The sequence below is a fragment of the Euprymna scolopes genome, chromosome 39 (assembly GCF_053919585.1).
Source record: "Euprymna scolopes isolate OS-2025 chromosome 39, ASM5391958v1, whole genome shotgun sequence".
Taxonomy (NCBI): Eukaryota; Metazoa; Mollusca; class Cephalopoda; order Sepiida; family Sepiolidae; genus Euprymna; species Euprymna scolopes.
In genome coordinates this window covers 40,168,491-40,186,402 of record NC_136520.1, presented here as the reverse complement: position 1 = coordinate 40,186,402, position 17,912 = coordinate 40,168,491, and the positions used below count along the sequence as shown (strand labels likewise).

The window sequence follows — 17,912 nt, the reverse complement described above, 5'->3', positions numbered from 1 at the left end:
TTGTTATATTCACAACGTTTCGGCCGATGTAACCATCAAATAACACAAGTTATCAGTCCTCATCTATTAAAAAAGAAATTAAAAAAAATACTAGACTTTTTTTAGCCAGTTGAAAGCGGGCAAACGTTATAGCCCGAATAAGTGCTATAGTAGTTCACAAGAAAAAGTGAGACAGACAAACAGACAGACAGACAGACAGACAAAGAGAAATATAATATTGATTGATATCTGATATCTATTGCTAAAGTTAAAAAAATAATAATAGAAAAAGTAGAACTTAAATATTAATCCCTAATAATCTGCAATTGTTCATTGAACAGATACCATAATACTCAGTTCACTGCACTTAATCATAAAGGTCCATTCAAAATTTCAGCCAGATCAGCGAAGTAGTTTCCAAGAAAAACTGGAATTTAAATACTAATCCCTATTAATCCCTAACCTAAACGTTGATAAAATATTTATTACTTGAATTATTATAAGTATGATTGTGTTATTCACAACGTTTCGGCCGATGTAACCATCAAATAATACAAATTATCAATCCTCATCTATTAAAAAGAAATAAAGAAATACTAGCCCTTTTTAGCCAGTTGAAAGCGGGTAAACGTTACAGCCCGAATAAGTGCTTTATGCCAAAATTGATGGTTGAATATGGTTAAATTTGTGTCCATTTTTGCATTCAATACTAATCACTATCAAACCGTAACTGCGCATTAAATTGATACCATAATACTTAGTCCGTTGCATCTTATAATAACAAAGATCCATACAAAATTATAGGCAGATCGGTCCAGTAGTTTACAAGAAAAAGTGAGACAGACAGGCAAAGAGAAATATAATATAGATTGATATCTGATATCTATTGTTTAACTTAAAAAAATAGTTTCTGAGAAAAGGTAGAACTTAAATACTAATCCCTATTAAGCTCTGTGTATCGAACAGATACCATAATACTCAGTTCACTGCACTTAATCATAACAAAGGTCTATTCAAAATTTCAGCCAGATCGGCGAAGTAGTTTCCAAGAAAAACTGGAATTTAAATACTAATCCCTATTAATCCCTAACCTAAACGTTGATAAAATATTTATTACTTAAATTATTATAATCATGATTGTTATATTCACAATGTTTCGGCCGATGTAACCGTCAAATAATACAAATTATCAATCCTCATCTATTAAAAAAAGAAATAAAGAAATACTAGACTTTTAGCCAGTTGAAAGCGGGCAAACGTTACACCCCAAATGAATGCTTTATGCCAAAATTGATGTTTGAACATGGTTAAATTTATGTCCATTTTTTGCATTCAATACTAATCCCCATTAATCCCTTAATGTGCGTCAAACAGATACCATAATATTTAATTCGCTGCATCTTATCATAAAGATCCATACAAAATTACAGCCAGATCGGTTGAATAGTTTCCAAGAAAAAGTGAAACAGACAAAGAGAAATCTATAATATAAATCTCACCTGTCTGTTTAAATGCATGTATGTTTGTATGTACGTATGTCTGCCTAATGGATTTTTTTCAGATTTTGGGATGTGAGTTTTTGTGTACGGGCATTTTGTTAAAAAAAAGAAAAAAAAAAAAAAAAGCTCTAGCCGTTTCAAATGCTGTTCTGTTCATTTGGATTTTTCGTCTGATTCTATGTATATTTGGTTGTGAAGTAATGCGTGAAGTTCGTCATCATTGTCTGCCTTCGGGACGTGAGTTTTTGCGTACAAACATTTTATTTAAGAGGGGGAAAACAAGAAAACAAGGAAGAAAAGAAAAGAAAAAAAAATCTCCAGCTGTTTCAAACGCTAATCTGTTCATTTGGATTTTTCATCTGATTCTATGTATATATATTTTTTTTTTTTTTCTCAAACTCATTGAATTGTACCCATCACCTTCATCCTGATCCAAGTTACAAAATTCCCACTAATGTTTACTATGCTAAAATTACAATGACTAATGTATACCCATTAACTCTTATCCTCGAGTGGCCTCTGGGCCCTGATAAGTGGTAACCCCCATGTAAAAAAAAAAAAAAAAGCATACGAATCCCAATAAAGAATATCAAAAACAAATCGATGAATGTACCCATGTGAATTTGAAATCACGGATGGTTTCAATGGGAATGGTGAATCGGCTAACCTCTGACCTCCCAATAATAATCCAAATTAACCATCTTCATTTGTTTAAAAAATAAACAAGTGAAGCATGCATGGTCCCCTGGGAGTGCACAGTGAACAAGGCATAAAAAAAAAATGACTACGTTCAGAATTTGCGCCCCCCCCCCCATTTAGCCCCCCCAAATCCCAAGGGGATGTCAAATCCTGGTAAAAAAGAACAAACGGTGCAGTTTTAGGCCTCATCATATCTAAATTTGAGTTCTGCACCATACAAAAAAAGAAATGACTAAGTCCATCATTTGTCCCCCTCCATTTAGCCCCAAAAGTCCCCAAGGCCTTAACATATTTAAATTTGAATTCAGCACCATGCAAAACTGCTAAATAGACATACATAGAAAATTTTGGACACATATGGTAAAATAGTCCCAAAAATGGAGTGTTTTTATTAGCCTTAAAAGAGCCCCTGGGGCACACCCAAGAGTTATCGCAAAGTATAGACAAACAAAATTATATAGAAATCAGTTAGTTACAACTTTTCAGAAAGTTTTATAAAAATCCAAGGCATCAATTTTTTTTGATAAGCACAAAAGTGACAATTTTAGCTGTTTTAACCTGAAAGACACCCCTAGGGAGCACCAGTTTTTTCAGAAAATCCGTTCTGTTAATTTTTTACTCATATCATGTTTAATGTTCGTGCAAAATTTCAAAAAATTCCAAGGTGTAGTTATTGAGAAAAGTGCGGACAGACGATTGGACGAACGGATAAGGGTAAATTTACAGATTCACCCTCCTTAATAATTAAGAAAACATAAAAATTTTGGATGTTAATATGTAAATACACAGCACAATCACATTGACACACTAGTTCCTGTCACAATGAGCCTGGCCAGTACCAGATGGGTGACCATTTGTGAACAGGGTGGTAGGATGGCACTACTGTCAAAGGAAGAGTAAGGCATCTCCTTCCCTCCGCTATTCTGTGAGAGACCCTTGGGCAAGGTTGAGAACCCACTTCAGACCATAATCAGGATAATGTGAGGTCATGGAAAGCAGGTGACTGATGTAACACAGAAGCAACCAACAATAATTCTGTTCATGGTTTCATATTTTGTTGTTCTAGGCAGAAGATTTCTTTTGGGTACAATGGTCAGGAGAATCGCCCTGCTTGGACAGTAGAATGAGATGCCACGCAATGGACAATGTCACCTTCAGCAGCTGCTTCGACAAGACGTTAATATACACGAATGAGATGTGGTTCACACTGAACAACATCAAGGAGGCCAGGTGTATATTAGAGGGCATGGAGACATACGCCAACATGAAACACCAAAGTTGAACACCAGCACCGAGGAGCTGTGGAGATACGTACTTGGAGAGAGAGAGAGAGAGAGAGAGAGAGAGAGAGAGAGAGAGAGAGGGAGAGACGTTAAAGAATCAAAAGAACTGCAACCTACTAATTGTAAAAAGAAGGCTGTGGGAATGCATCAAAACACTTTCAAGAAATGACTAATGAGCAACAATGAATCCATGAATGCCTCAAAGGAGAGAGATAGATTGAAAGTCATAATCGTTAATGCATATACCAGGCATGGCACCACCATAATGAATGAATATGCAAAAAAAAAAAAAAAAAAAAAAAAAAAAAAAAAAAAAATTCATTTCTTTTTTTTTTTTAATTTACCTCCTTGTCTTTAATTTTGAAAAACAAAACCTTTAAAACTATGGCTGAGATCTGATAAATCAAATATGGCACTATAAAATAACATCCTGTTGTAGACTTGAATTCAATTATTTTGTTTTGTGAGGGTGCTTGTATACTATAATAATAAGTTTCTGTTTATGATTTTGCGAACTTCAAAAGATCTCTATTTCCTTTTATCAATATTTTTATTCACCAAAGCCTTTTTATTCTAAGGAAAAAAAACAAACTTTCCAACCGTTTTTTTTTTTTTTTTTTTTTTTTAATGAGGAACACATATCTGTCTCTGGTGAGTTGTTTGATGAACTTCCGCTATTCAATGAAACACGTGTAAGACATATTATAAAAGTACATGAATAAAATAATATGAGTGTGAAGTAAATACATCCTCTGGTTGTCTCCATGCCCTCTAACTAACGATAATCTATCTATCTATCTATCTATCTATCTATCTATCTATCTATCTATCTATCTCTCTCTCTCTCTCTATATATATATATATATATATATATAGACTTGAAAGGTTTTTAACCTTAAAAACTGCATCAAAAATAATTTAAAAAAAAATTTTTTTATTCCTGGAAAATAATTTCGTCAGTAAATCATTTAATCTTCTGCAATCGCCGAATCAATTTGTTTTCACGAATTCACAATAGTCCTAAGCTTTCAGGGATTATCAGTTGTTTACCATGAAACACTGTTTAAAGGATTTAATAATAATAATAATATATATATATATTTTGTTTGTTTGTTATGAAACAGTTATACTAAAATATATTGAAAAGACAAACTACTAATATGCATTTTTTCCAACAAATTTAACAAAGTGTTATTCAAATTTTTAATTGTTTTGTTCTCTCTCTTCTGGAATTTCCCTTTAAAAGTATCTTCTTGATTCAACTAATACCGCTGTTGCCTTGTACCTTCAAAATCTAACCTTTCTTTCTCAACTTTGTCCCATGTGAGTCCCTATCATTTTGAGTCCTTTCCTGATTTCATCCGTTGGTACTTGCCCTGGTGTCATATCACTCCAGAACTCACTGTGATCCGACGGTTTGACACACAGCAAGGGCACCTGTAATCGCACTCATTCACCTCTGCTAAAATCTATACTGCACAGACTTTATCGAACGTTGTAGGGTACATTTTGATAAATTTATAAACATTGATTTTTGGCATAATTATTTTCTTTCAGGTGAGGTAATCATGGCCGTTGATAGCTTAACTGGAGAAATAGAAAGAGAGGCAGACAGACAGACAGACAGACAGACAGAAAAAGAGAGTGGAGATGATTGTTGCCAACTTAAATTAATGCGGTTGAAAATATGGAATAGGAAGGCTGAATGAGTTCGAAATAAAACAAACAAAGCATAGTAGCAGGATTGCCGACTAAAAACTACTACAGGGTGGAACAATAAATTAGTCACATTAGAAAAGACGACATGATTCCATTTCCATTTGATGAAAACCGGTTTTCTTATTTTTGTTGCAGCTACTGATTGGCCAAAAGTGACACAATGTTCAACGAGCGAGATCGGAGATGCACCGCTATACAACTCATGCTCTCTCTCCCGATTCAAGTTATGACAACAGGACCATTGCCAGCACCCTCAAAATGCATCGCTTGATTGCCACGAATAACAGGGACATGCCCAGGGTGATGAAAAAAAAAGTTTCCGGCCACAGCTATGGTCTTTGGTGTGATTTTAAGTGAGGACTATATCATGCCACCTCACATCTTCAAAGTCAGCTTGAAAGTCAACACCAAAGTGTGCCTGGATGTGTTGAAGAGTGTGGTGATCCCCTGGTAATATCAGGTGGCTGATGGCAGACCCTGGGTGTGGCAGCAGAACTTGGCCCTGGCCCACAACTCCAAAGAGACCCAGGCTTGGCTTCAGAAGGAATGCTACAACTTTGTACCCTTCTCTCACTGCCTCTTCTCCTCCCCCGAACTAAACCCGCTGGACTATTTCGTTTGGTCATATTTCAAGAACATCACCAACATGACCTCCCACAACACCAAAGCCAGCCTGATCGTTGCCATCTGTCGAGTATTTGCCGAGCTCCTGCCGGTACTTGTGGAAAAGGCATGCTCCCAGTTTCGGACCTGTATTAAGGCAGTGATTGAGGCTAAATGCAGCTACATTGAATAGATGTCAGCTCTACTACATAATCAAGTTACCCGAATTGATTTTTTTTCAATAAAAGTTTTTAAATAAAACTGTAGTGTTGTTTTCTTTAGGGCAACAACGTTTATCATTCCACCCTGCATATTTATTTAAGCAAGCGTTATGCCTTCTGTGTAATAGACACAGCTATACAGCTATACACGTGCACACACAAACTAGAGTTATAAGTTAGATGCATTTAAATCTTTAAATAAAACACCATCTGTGATTGCTTCTTTATTCTAAACTAGCAGAACCTGTGTCCCGGCATTTCCTGGGAAAATTAAAGAAACCAAAATCACCCCACACACCCAAATTAAACTGACCAGAAAAGTACCAGAAAGTACTTAACATTTATCCACTGTATAGAAAATACAGAATTGTGTAGGAGAACAGAAAAAAAAAGCAAGAAAACAATAATAACGAATAATTAATTAATAAGATGTCATTTTTGCAAAGCAGTATGCAAATTAGTAAACCTTCAGACTTTATTTACATAAAATATTACTAAGTATTTAGAAAATTATATTATTCCTATTATGAATCTGAAGTTGGTATTTTGACTTCACTGTCACTGCAACAAATGGATAAACTTTATAAATATGTAGATAACGGTATAACAGAAAAAAGTATTGTTATTTTTTTATTATTGAAACCTTATAATTATTCATATCATTTTAACTATACCAATTACTGTTCTCATCTTGGGTGTTATTTTAACATTTTGGCATCTGCTTGAACTTAACAACCTCTGTGTGTCTCCCTATCTTGATTTGAGCATATTGGGAAGTGATATACAAGCTGCTATGAGCGTATTAAGTGATGCTCTTTGTATAAACAAATCGAGCTTAGGCATTTGGACGTCAGTTTTTGATAAAAAAAAAAAATAAAAATTACAAAAAAAATGGAAAACCTAAAAAAAATCTCACGTTTGATTTTCTTATTTCGATCCAACTTTTCTATTTTTGCTTCTCATTCCGACACACTTAAATAAAAAATGGCCGATCCAAAAACAGAAACGGGATGACTTTTATAAATTATGCAAACAATAACCACACTCTTTTTTTTCATTTTTCTTAAACTTTTTCTTCTAGGGGATGGGACATCCAACCAGATGTCTGACATTTACCCCTATATTAGTGAGTCCAACCAAGAGATCTTTTCAGGATTCTAGCCGTCCCTTTTAGAGCAATCGTTTGTATTTCACTTGCACTTGGTTCACCGGGTATGCTTGCTATGTACTTTTTAAAGTTCTTTTTCATAAGCCCAGTTGCTCTGTCTTTATATGTGCATTTAAGTAACTTATAGCTTTCCTATCATTCCATAGATCTCATCTATCGATCTTAGTCTCTTTTTAACAATAACTTTGTAGAGATTTTTCTCCTCGCCCCCCCCCCCACCTCCCGCCCAATCAACAAAGCGTATTAAGTGATGCTCTTTCTGTAAACAAATCGAGCTTAGGCATTTGGACGATGTCAAAACATCGTTAATTCAATCCCCACACAGCAGCAGCCATATAGCGTAATGGTTAGAATCTTTGACTATTCGTTTGAGCGGTCAGGTTTCAATCCTGGCTTAAGGTAGTTGTCTGTAACCATACTGATGAGCTGTGATATGGATGACACACACACACATATATATATATATATATATATATATATATATATATATATATATATATATATATATATCCTTACCGTGGTATATATATATATATATATATATATATATATATATCCTTACCGTGGTGTCCCAATCTCGAATCTCGCTAGATTCAGCCACTCTGATGAGTCATAGATGACGAAACACGTGTCAGTGGATAATTATATTTTAAAAACAATATATATGCTACTCCCCATATTTAAATTGGTTAAACTCGCATTTAGGTAAAAATGCATTTTCGTAAATAATTGAATTCATTCAAAACGTATCGCAAAAACAAAACAAATAATATATATGGAGAGAGAGAGAGAGAGAGAGAGAGAGAGAGAGAGATGGTGTCTCAAAAAAGCTACACTGGTCAATTATAAGAAGGAACAACAGAAGCAGCAAAGCAGTAAAATTAGATCATGAGTCGTTACACCACCGAGGAGCGGATATTTATCATAGAGTGAGACTTTTGGTTGAATTCATATTTAAAACTCGTAGCTCTTTTTGGGACACCCTATATATATATATATATATATATATATATATATATATATATATATATATATATATAAAGTTGAGTATTTTCTTGTACCGACATTGATATTAAAAGTCCATTTTTTCTATTTAAAAATCATTAAAACGGACTTCTTAAAATACTTAATCATGGATATGTGAGCGTCCTCATGGAGATTTACTAATTTGCATATTCCTTTGAAAAACGACCTTTAATTAATTAATCATTCATTTGTATGATTTCATATTGGATGATTGATTTTATTTAACTATTACACTCGGTTTAATTTATGCATATTTTTTACATTGTGTATAATTGCATAGTATTTAGAATAAAAAGTTCTAGCACACACACACACACACATGTATTATATATATATATATATATAAATGACTGTCTCTATGTGAGCAAAACGGTCTCTACCAAACTCCTCTGTCAATTACAAACTTGATACATAGGGGATTCGAATCTATGGTACAAATCCAATTTGTTTTTTAGCCAATAAAAATAGCAGCTAAGGGATAAAATTTTTTAAAAAATATTGAACGGGAGAAAGTTGACTGAACCTGTAACTTCTACGCATGCGTAAATATACATTTATACATTAAAGTCACTTAATTTTTAATGTTTTCTTATCCATCTGTCGATAGTTCAATTAATAACATCTAAAGCTGGACAGCTAAATGCTTGCTTTCAATTCTAGCTGATGGCACCCAAGTCATTTTTTTTTAAACATTTAAAACTATTACTCTCTATTGGGTACAATATAATAATCAACAGAGGATTGGCACTATAATAATACAAAATCTGCATAAATTAAAATATAACATATAATACTTAAATGTATTTTACAACCAAGCAATGCCCTGCAGCTTCTAGAGTATATATATATATATATATATATATATATATATATATATATATATGAACAAAAAAATAATTATGACAGCCCCTTTAAGAAATTCATTTCCTATCGTTGAGCACTTTCAGTTGAATTAAAGTCGATCAATTTAGCTTTTATGCAAGGATCATCGTATAACGATTAGATCACTCTCTGACTGACGTAATGAACATTTAAAATTAAAAAAAATGTTTAAAATTCAACGCTATTTCACACGGTTAATGGTAGCCAAATGGATACGGTCTCCGCTAATTGAGCCTGAGATGTCTCGTGTTGCGGGGTTCGAATCGTTCGGCTGGTGTTAATCGTGACACCCTGCACTGAAGAATCCTGAAAGGATGAAACACTAGTGTCTGTAGGCATTTAATTATTATAGAACAAAAAAATAATTATATATATAAGCAAAAAATATATGTGGCATAATCACGTTCACTGTTTCGCCTGATCACCAAAGTTAAGCAATGATAAACCTGGTCAGTATCAGGTTTGTGACCATTTGTGTGAACACTAAAAGCTGTATGCACTGCATTAAGACATAGAATTTTCAGGTTAGTATCTAGGAACACGTTTAAAAAGATTTCCAAGTTCAACAAGATGCTCCCATGAAAAACGTAAGATGTTACATCGGTCAAAACGTTGTGAAAATAACAGTCAAGATGAGAACAATAGTCCGAACAATCCAAAGAGTGTATATTACCAATCCTCATCTCAAAAATGCCAAAACCTTATAAATATTAGTTTCCCTTTTAATCATGTTGTAATTCAACCCTTGAAAAGAATTGTTGCAGAAATACTTGCTCTATTGCTACAGCATTAACATACAGATAAAATTTGTTTAAATATCTCATCTGTTAGTTCCCACAAAAACAAGTGAAGCATCTATGGTTGCCCCTGAGTGTACAGTGAACGAGGCATAAAAAAACCTACAAAGTTCAGCATTTGCCCCCCTCCGTCTCATTTAGCCCCAAAAGTCCCCCAGGGACGTCAAATCTTGGTGAAAATGAACAAACAGTGCAGTTTTAGGCTTCATCATACGTACATTTGCACCATGAAAAAAAAAGAAAGGACTAAGCCCATCATTTGTCCCACCCTCTCCCCATTTAGCCCCGAAAGTTCCCAACGCCTTTTCATATTTAAATTAGAATTAAGCACCATGCAAAACTGCTAAATAAGCATACACAGAAAATTTTGGACAAATATGGTAAAATAGTCCCAAAAATGGAGTGTTTTTATTAACCCAAAAAGAGCCCCTGGGCCACACCCAAGAGTTATCGTGAAGTATAGACAAACAAAATTATATAGAAATTAGTTAGTTACAACTTTTCAGAAAGTTTTATAAAAATCCAAGGCATTAATTTATTTTAATAAGTACAAAAGTGTCAATTTTAGCCATTTTAACCTGAAAGGTACTCCTAGACTGGAGGGAGACTAAAGGGAGACTCGAGTTTTCCCGGAAAATCCATTCTGTTACTTTTTTACTCATATCATGTTTAATGTTTGTGCAAAATTTCAAAAAATTTTACGGCATAGTTATTCAGAAAAGTGCAGAGGGACGAACGGACAAGGGTGAGTTTACAAGTCTACGTTCCTTTTGTTGGGGACGAAAAACTATTAATACCTTTTCTTAACATTATTTCTGGACTCATCTAATTCTATCTTAAAATTTTCTACATTATCCCTTTTTTCTGGCCCTTAAAAACTGTATGTTGCTCTATTAACAAAAAATATTGATCAATAGAATTAGTTTTAGAAATTTGCCTTGACATTTACTGTCCAGATTGAGAAGAAACATTTTTTAAATTAGAATGTTTAGCCTGCTAAAACTAGGCAAAAGTTATGTACCGTTGGCTTAGAATGAGGGCTTTATGCCAAATTGATGGTTGAATATGGTTAAATTTGTGCTCATTTTTTTTTTTGCATTAAATACTAATCCCTATTAATCACTAACTGTGTATCAAACGCATACCATAATACTTAGCTCACCACACCTTATCATAACAAAGGTTCATAGAAAATTTCAGTCAAATCTTCTAAGGTAAATGTGGTATTGTAGAAACCAATCCCTATTAATCTCTAATTATACATTGAACGGATACCATAATACTTAATTTGCTGCACTTTGTCATAACAAAGGTTCATACAGAATTTTAGCCAGAAAAAAATGTCAAATGGGCAGACCGACTAGGAGGGATGTAATATAGATGTCCATTATAGTCTGAACTGACATAATTTTTTTTTTTAGATCCTATTAAATCAATAACTAGATAATGGAATTATAATTAAAAAAAAATTTTAGAAAGAAAACCCCAAATGTTGAAATATCATTTTAACATTTGTGAAAATTAATTCACATAAAAGTTCTAAATATATTAACTGTATATTTTTTATTAAGTTTTTTTTATTGATAAAAATTGCCTGAGTCAAGACATGGAGTCACTTGATGTAAGGAGCTAAAAAAAATAATACCAATTTAAGGTAAATTAACTGGTGAACGATAAGATAGATGAATTCTGATCCCAAAACAAAAACAAAAAACAGCAATTCTTTCCACCTTTGCCAGAAAGCAGGGGAAGAATTATTATTGTTGGATATAGAGACATGGCGATGTACATTTGAAAGCAGAGGTGTACACACATGCACATCCCAGATGGTGTTGACCTACATTTTTGGTCCCATAAAAATAACCGGAATTGTAATTAAAATGAAAACAACGAACTGCTTACATTCCAAGGTCAGAAGTTATGAACTGCGCAATGCAAAATAGAAAAGAAGAATGTAATATCTTGATGTTTACAATTCCAGGAATGTCGATTTCTGACTATGTAAGAGAAAAATAAACAACAGAAAATGGAGAGAACAAACACAGTGGCGAGCATGATTTGACATCCCGACACTTTTTCGTTGGTGAGCTACACACCAACTAACCCCTTACAACTAACATCTCTCTTTCTCTCTTTGTCAGTGAACTAGAAGCTTAATTATAAAACTTATACTTTAAGATCCGTCTCTGCATGGATTTTGAGAATAGTGACAAAAAAAATTGTTAATATATCATATTCAACAATGAAACAGACGCCATTTTTGGTGCCGTGACCAGGATTATATTAAATATATTCAGGTCTACAAAATTGCAGCATATGACTGCATATACAACATGCTTTTTATGGACATCGCTCCAATGAAGGCATGAAGCCACTTGATATCAGGGGCGTTAAACATTTCATGGTAAAAAAAAGTAGCCAACAATAAGATTCTTCCACTCTTTCTCAAAAATATTGCTAATGGAATGTGAGGATTGAAGGACAAAATAAGGAAAGTTGAGTTACGAGGGTACTGAAAATAAACTCATGGTTCACTTTCTACTCTTCTTAAAGAAAATAATTCTTACTCCTTTGTCAGAAACATGGCTCATAAAATGTGAAGACTAAAGGACAAAATATAGTAAAAGCGAACGTTACAAGGTTGCCAAAAAATAAAGTCAAAGTCTGCTTTCTCTCCTAACATATTATTATTAATATGCAATCACACTATTATTCTTATTGTAATGGAAAATTCCCCAAAATGACACACTCAGGTTAAATAATAATGACTATCATCGGATTTCTTGTAGAATCGTAATAGAGAATTAATTATTATGATAAAATAAAGTAAAAATATGTCTTTTCTGTCTGATACAAATACTGACACTGTGGTATTACATGTGAACTCCAAAGAAAAACTTGGCGACAGGACGAGGGAAAAACTATTTCAGAATTTATAGTGGTGGATCAGTTTCATCTATAAATTTAATGTAAAACGATCACCCATTTTTGAGCCGTTTTTTTTTTTTTTTTGAGAACAGTTAACTATTTTTTTTTTCTTCCCACTAACCTTGACTGGTAACGTCATAAAAGCACACATAATCGCCTAAAAAATAGAAATATTTAAAAAACAAAAAATGTTAACTGCTTTTTTTTATGATAAATTTATATGCGAAACCGATATTCCACTTTAAATTTGAAATAATCGTTTATTTATTTATTTTTTGGTGGTTGTGGTGAGGGGTAGACTTTCCACCATTTTTTATCGAGGTGTTCACATATAATTGCCTAGAAATTTTAAGAGGGAGGGGCTGAGATAAGGGAGGATTTAGCTGAGTGGGTTAATCTACAATCATACTAAGGAAGGATTTATACTGATTAATACTGATGTTTTACTTTTGTAAAAAAAATGCCAAAAGTATTCGTTACATAATCTAAGGTATAAACATTGCATATTCAATTCATAAATAGTTGCTCACGTGATGGAACTATTTTTCTGCTCAGACATGTTATAACATTAGTATGGATTATCATATCGAGGCTATGTTGACAATTGTAGGCCCTATTTCGAAACACAAGGCAATGTGGCCATCGACATGTGACATCACTTGGGAAATGCAAAGATGCCAACTCCGGAAACATGAAATGAAATACGTTTTATCAGCTTTTGCATCTTGCTTTAAATCTTGACTCACGTTTTAAAAAACGTTTTCTGATTTTTTTTTACGACTTATTTTTTAAAATAATTTAAAAAAAAAAAAATTTTTTTTTTTTAAATTATAAAAAAAAATTTTTTTTTTAAATTATAAAAAAAAATTTTTTTTTTAAATTATAAAAAAATTTTTTTTTATTATTTAAAAAAAAAATTTTTTTTTTTTTTTAAATATTAACATTAAAATACAATAAAAACTTGCGTCTTGTTTCAATTTTGATTCATTCTTTGTTTGTAAAAAATTTTTTTATACTTATTGAAATTGGCACGTATCATAATCTAATTTCCTCACTACCAATCCAATACACTGCAGTGTGGTTCTTTCAAACAAATAAGAGTGCATGCTAATAAGTCAAATCTTATTAATTTATTTTATTGCGGACTATCATCCTCATCTTTTTTAGTTGTTGTTTCACAATGTTTTGGTCAACTATTCCTCTGCCTTTCGTCAGGTGGTAACCGCGACAGGATAGGAACTCCGAATCTCCTGACTGCATCCACAGCAATTACTGCCATTCATAGTTGTTGTCTCACAACGTTTTGGCCAAGTAAGTCTCTGGCCGGCTTTGGGTAGGATTGAAACTGCTATCTTCAGACAATTCTCAACTGGAACTGTAAAGATTCAATGTCTCTATCCACTGCACCACGGGCCCCTTCGGTTAGTTGAGCATTGTCTAAAAATAACGGTTTCAATCCTACCCAAAGCTGGCCAGAGGCTTACTTGGCCAAAACGTGGTTAGACGACAACAACTATGGATGGCAGAGATTGCTAAGAATACAGTTAGGAGATTCGGAGTTCCTATCCCGTCGTGGTTACCACCTGACGAAGGCCAGAGGAATAATTGGTGGAAACGTCATGAAACAACAACTAAGAAAAGATGAGGATAATAGTCTGCAATAAAATAAATTAATAAATAAATTATCTCAATAATGAATTCCAATTAAAATAGTCTATATAGGTCAAATCTTTTTTGTCTTTTTTTTCCACAGAATAAAAACATCTCTTTCTAAAAATCCTTTTTCTATGTTTTGAAACACTCATTAATCTTTATAAAAGAAAAAAAATTGTCTTTTTTTTTGCCATTAAAAAAAAAGTAGTCACAACTTTTATGTTTTCATTGTTTCATTAAAATTCTTGCATTAAACAAATGAACAAATCTCTTGATAAAATCATTAAAAAATATATATTAAAAAAATTCAGACAAAAGAAAATCGAAAAAAAAAAGTATTTCGTTTTATGTTTTCAAAGGTCACATTTTACATATTGCCAAGCGACATCACATATTGGCGGCCATGTTGCCTGTGTTTTGAAATACGACCTACAATTGTCAATATTACCCATATTGACAATACGACACACCTGTTGAAAAAAAAAAAAAAGGCTAAAAGGAAACTTGTTAACAATAACATTTACATTATAAATAAATATGGCGGACATGTATTAGTAACGCCACCGCTCATTAAGGGCATGCTGTAGAGGACAAAAAAAATGTAGCTTCGAAAAATTAATTCTAGATAAGAAATTCAATCATGATAGAAGAATGCACGAGTCGTCAAAGAGTTGCTGTGTGAATCCATAGAATATAATTCTGCTTACTTACACTTCCGGTGATTTTTGCCACAATGCTCGTTTTGTATTTCTCATTGGGCGGGATATTAAAATTTACAAGGTTTGCATCATGAGTCGAGGGGAACTATTATGGCACTTTTTTTTTCGGTACTTATTTAGAATTACACTTAATTTGAAAACCAATATACAGAAAATGCAGAAATAGTCTTCATAATGTACGTACCCATCATGGAACAAAGATGTGATAATCCAAAAAATCAAGTAAATTGATCAAGTCCTTTTTTTTTTATTTAAAAAAATCAAATTTTATGACGTGCTAGATGAGGGAGAAGCCAGTCGCCATATTTGTGTAGGATGCATTTAAATTCAAGAGCAGACAACTAGATTCGATTAACGAGGTTTATCTATTTTTCTATAAGTGAGAGATCATGGATAGCTGCCAAAAATACTTAATCGCTAAAAATCATATAATTTGATTTTATTCAATAAAAAAAAAAACTACTTGATCAATTTACGTGATTTTTGGAATATAACATCTTTGTTCTGTGACAAATGCATACACTGTAAAAACTTTTTTGTATATAAATATATATATTTTAAAATAAGTGTAATTCTAAATATGCACTTTTTTTCATCTTTCTAAAGAGAAAGTTAAAAAAAAGTTAATTATAAAAGAAAGAAAAAAAGCAATTTGGGCGGGAAAATGAAGCCACTTTTTTTTTTTTAAATTAAAATAAAACAAAGCCATTGAAAATTACAACAAAAAGAAAATAACCAGAGAAATAGTGTAAAAAAAAACAAAAAAAAAAAAACAAGCAAACTTGTTAGTATAATAGCTATGAGTAAAAAAAAAAAAAATTTAATTAAATTTCATAAGTTTTGTAATAATGGTGCAATCGATTTTTTTTGATTTTGTTTTAAAATAATTAAAAAAAAAATGCACATTACTATTCATTAGTTTTATGGACTGCTCTTAATCCTGCTCCCAGAACTGACTAAAATGTTTGAAGAATGAAGTTCACTCTAAAATTTCTGTTGAAGTCCAAAATTTCCCAGTTACTGACCTGATCAGCATTTTTAAACTAATTATTTTATTTTGATAAAAATGAAAACAGAAAAAAAAAAAAACTCAAAAATTTTATTCATTTTTTTATTTTTTCCATTTTTAGAAATTTACTTATTCTACTATTCAGTCTAATAGTTATTGAATCCTTTAATTTAAGCATATATATGGCACAATCATGTTGGCACACCGGTTCTCACCAGATCACCGAAGTTAAGCAACATTGAGCCTGGCCAGTACCAGATGGGTGACCATTTGGGAAGGCTAGGCGCTGTATGTACATTCTGGGAAGGCTGAGCGTGGGGCCAGCACTCTCACTCTGTAAAAAGAACTCCTCACTACAAAAGCATCTACAAAGTTGCAGATGGCCTATGCCCCCACCCCCAAGGCTATAGATGGATGGATGGATTAATTTAAGCATGTATGGTTATATTAATTGTTAGTTAGCGATGGTGTATGGTTGGTTTCATGTTTGGGTTGCTTTGGTGTATAGTTAGTTTAATAGTTGTTGGTATAATGGTTACTTAGCTGTGGTGTATGGTTGGTTCAATCATTGGTTGGTCTAATGGTTAGTTTTCTGAAGTGTATTGTTAGTTGGTAGATGGGTTGCTTGATTAGTTTAATGGTTGGTTGGTTGGTTGTGGTGTATGGTTGCTTTAATGTTTGATTTGCTGTAGTGTATGCTTGCTTAAATAACTGGTTGGCTATGGTGTATGAGTGGTTCAATCGTTGGTTAGTTAATCGTTTGCTGCAGTGTATGGTTGGTCAGTTTAATGGTTGGTTGGCTGTGGTGTATGTTTGCCTTAATGTTTGATTTGTTGTAGTGTATGGTTGTTTTAATTGCTGGTTGACTGTAGTGTATGATTGGTCTAATGATTGGGTGGTTTGGTGTGGATCGCCTAAACCAAATTCAAATTTGATGGGATCTATTGTGTCCATTTACATACTAATCCCCTTTGGAATGGCATATACTCAATATTTACCCCCAGCCGTGGGTAAAATAGTAATTTGTCTTCAATTCATTGTATACAATGAATCATTTAGAATAGTTATTGTTTCAACATATCCATTAAAGAGTTGCTATGCCATACACATTTTATTTTTTTTATTTTTACAGCTTTCAACCCTTTTTATGTTATTTAATACAGATATGCCATATTTATTGTAAATTATTTCTTTGATTATGAAAACAAGCTGCTATTTTGACCTCAAGCTTAGGGATGGGGCGTCATACCTTTTTCAACCGTATAAGTGCCGAATATGAACACAATAGCGAAGAGCACCCTTCCTGAGTCCAAAATTCAAACTATTTGGTCTAACATACACAGGCAACATGAATTGGCATAAATATATAGAAGATACTGCCAAGTCTGCTACAAAAAAGGTGGGCTCCCTCTATCGGGCTAGAAAACTTCTTACACCTGCCAGTATCCTATATCTATATAAAGCCATTATTTGTTCATGCATAGAGTATTGTTGCCACATCTGAGCTGATGCACCAACAGTGTTTAAAAAAAAAAAAAAAAAATCTCTAATGTTATAGGTCTCACACTATCTGCCAAGCACCATCCCCTGTCCCATCACTACAATGTTGCATCCCTGTGCTGCAACAAACTTACTGCACTTATACATTCGTCAATGTAAATATCCCCATCAACCTGCCTAACAACAAAATCTCACTACTTCATTATAAAAGACACCAAATGCCAGAA

General features: G+C 33.0%; 1 protein-coding gene and 1 pseudogene across 11 annotated transcripts in view; one reads left to right on the top strand and one right to left on the bottom strand.

Annotated features, from left to right (window-relative positions):
* Nucleotides 1–17,912, bottom strand: part of LOC145263767 (coiled-coil domain-containing protein AGAP005037-like) — a 758,348-nt gene that overhangs the window by 38,154 nt on the left and 702,282 nt on the right. The gene's annotated exons all lie outside the window — the stretch shown is intronic.
* LOC145264066 (5S ribosomal RNA) lies at nt 16,364–16,480 on the top strand (annotated as a pseudogene).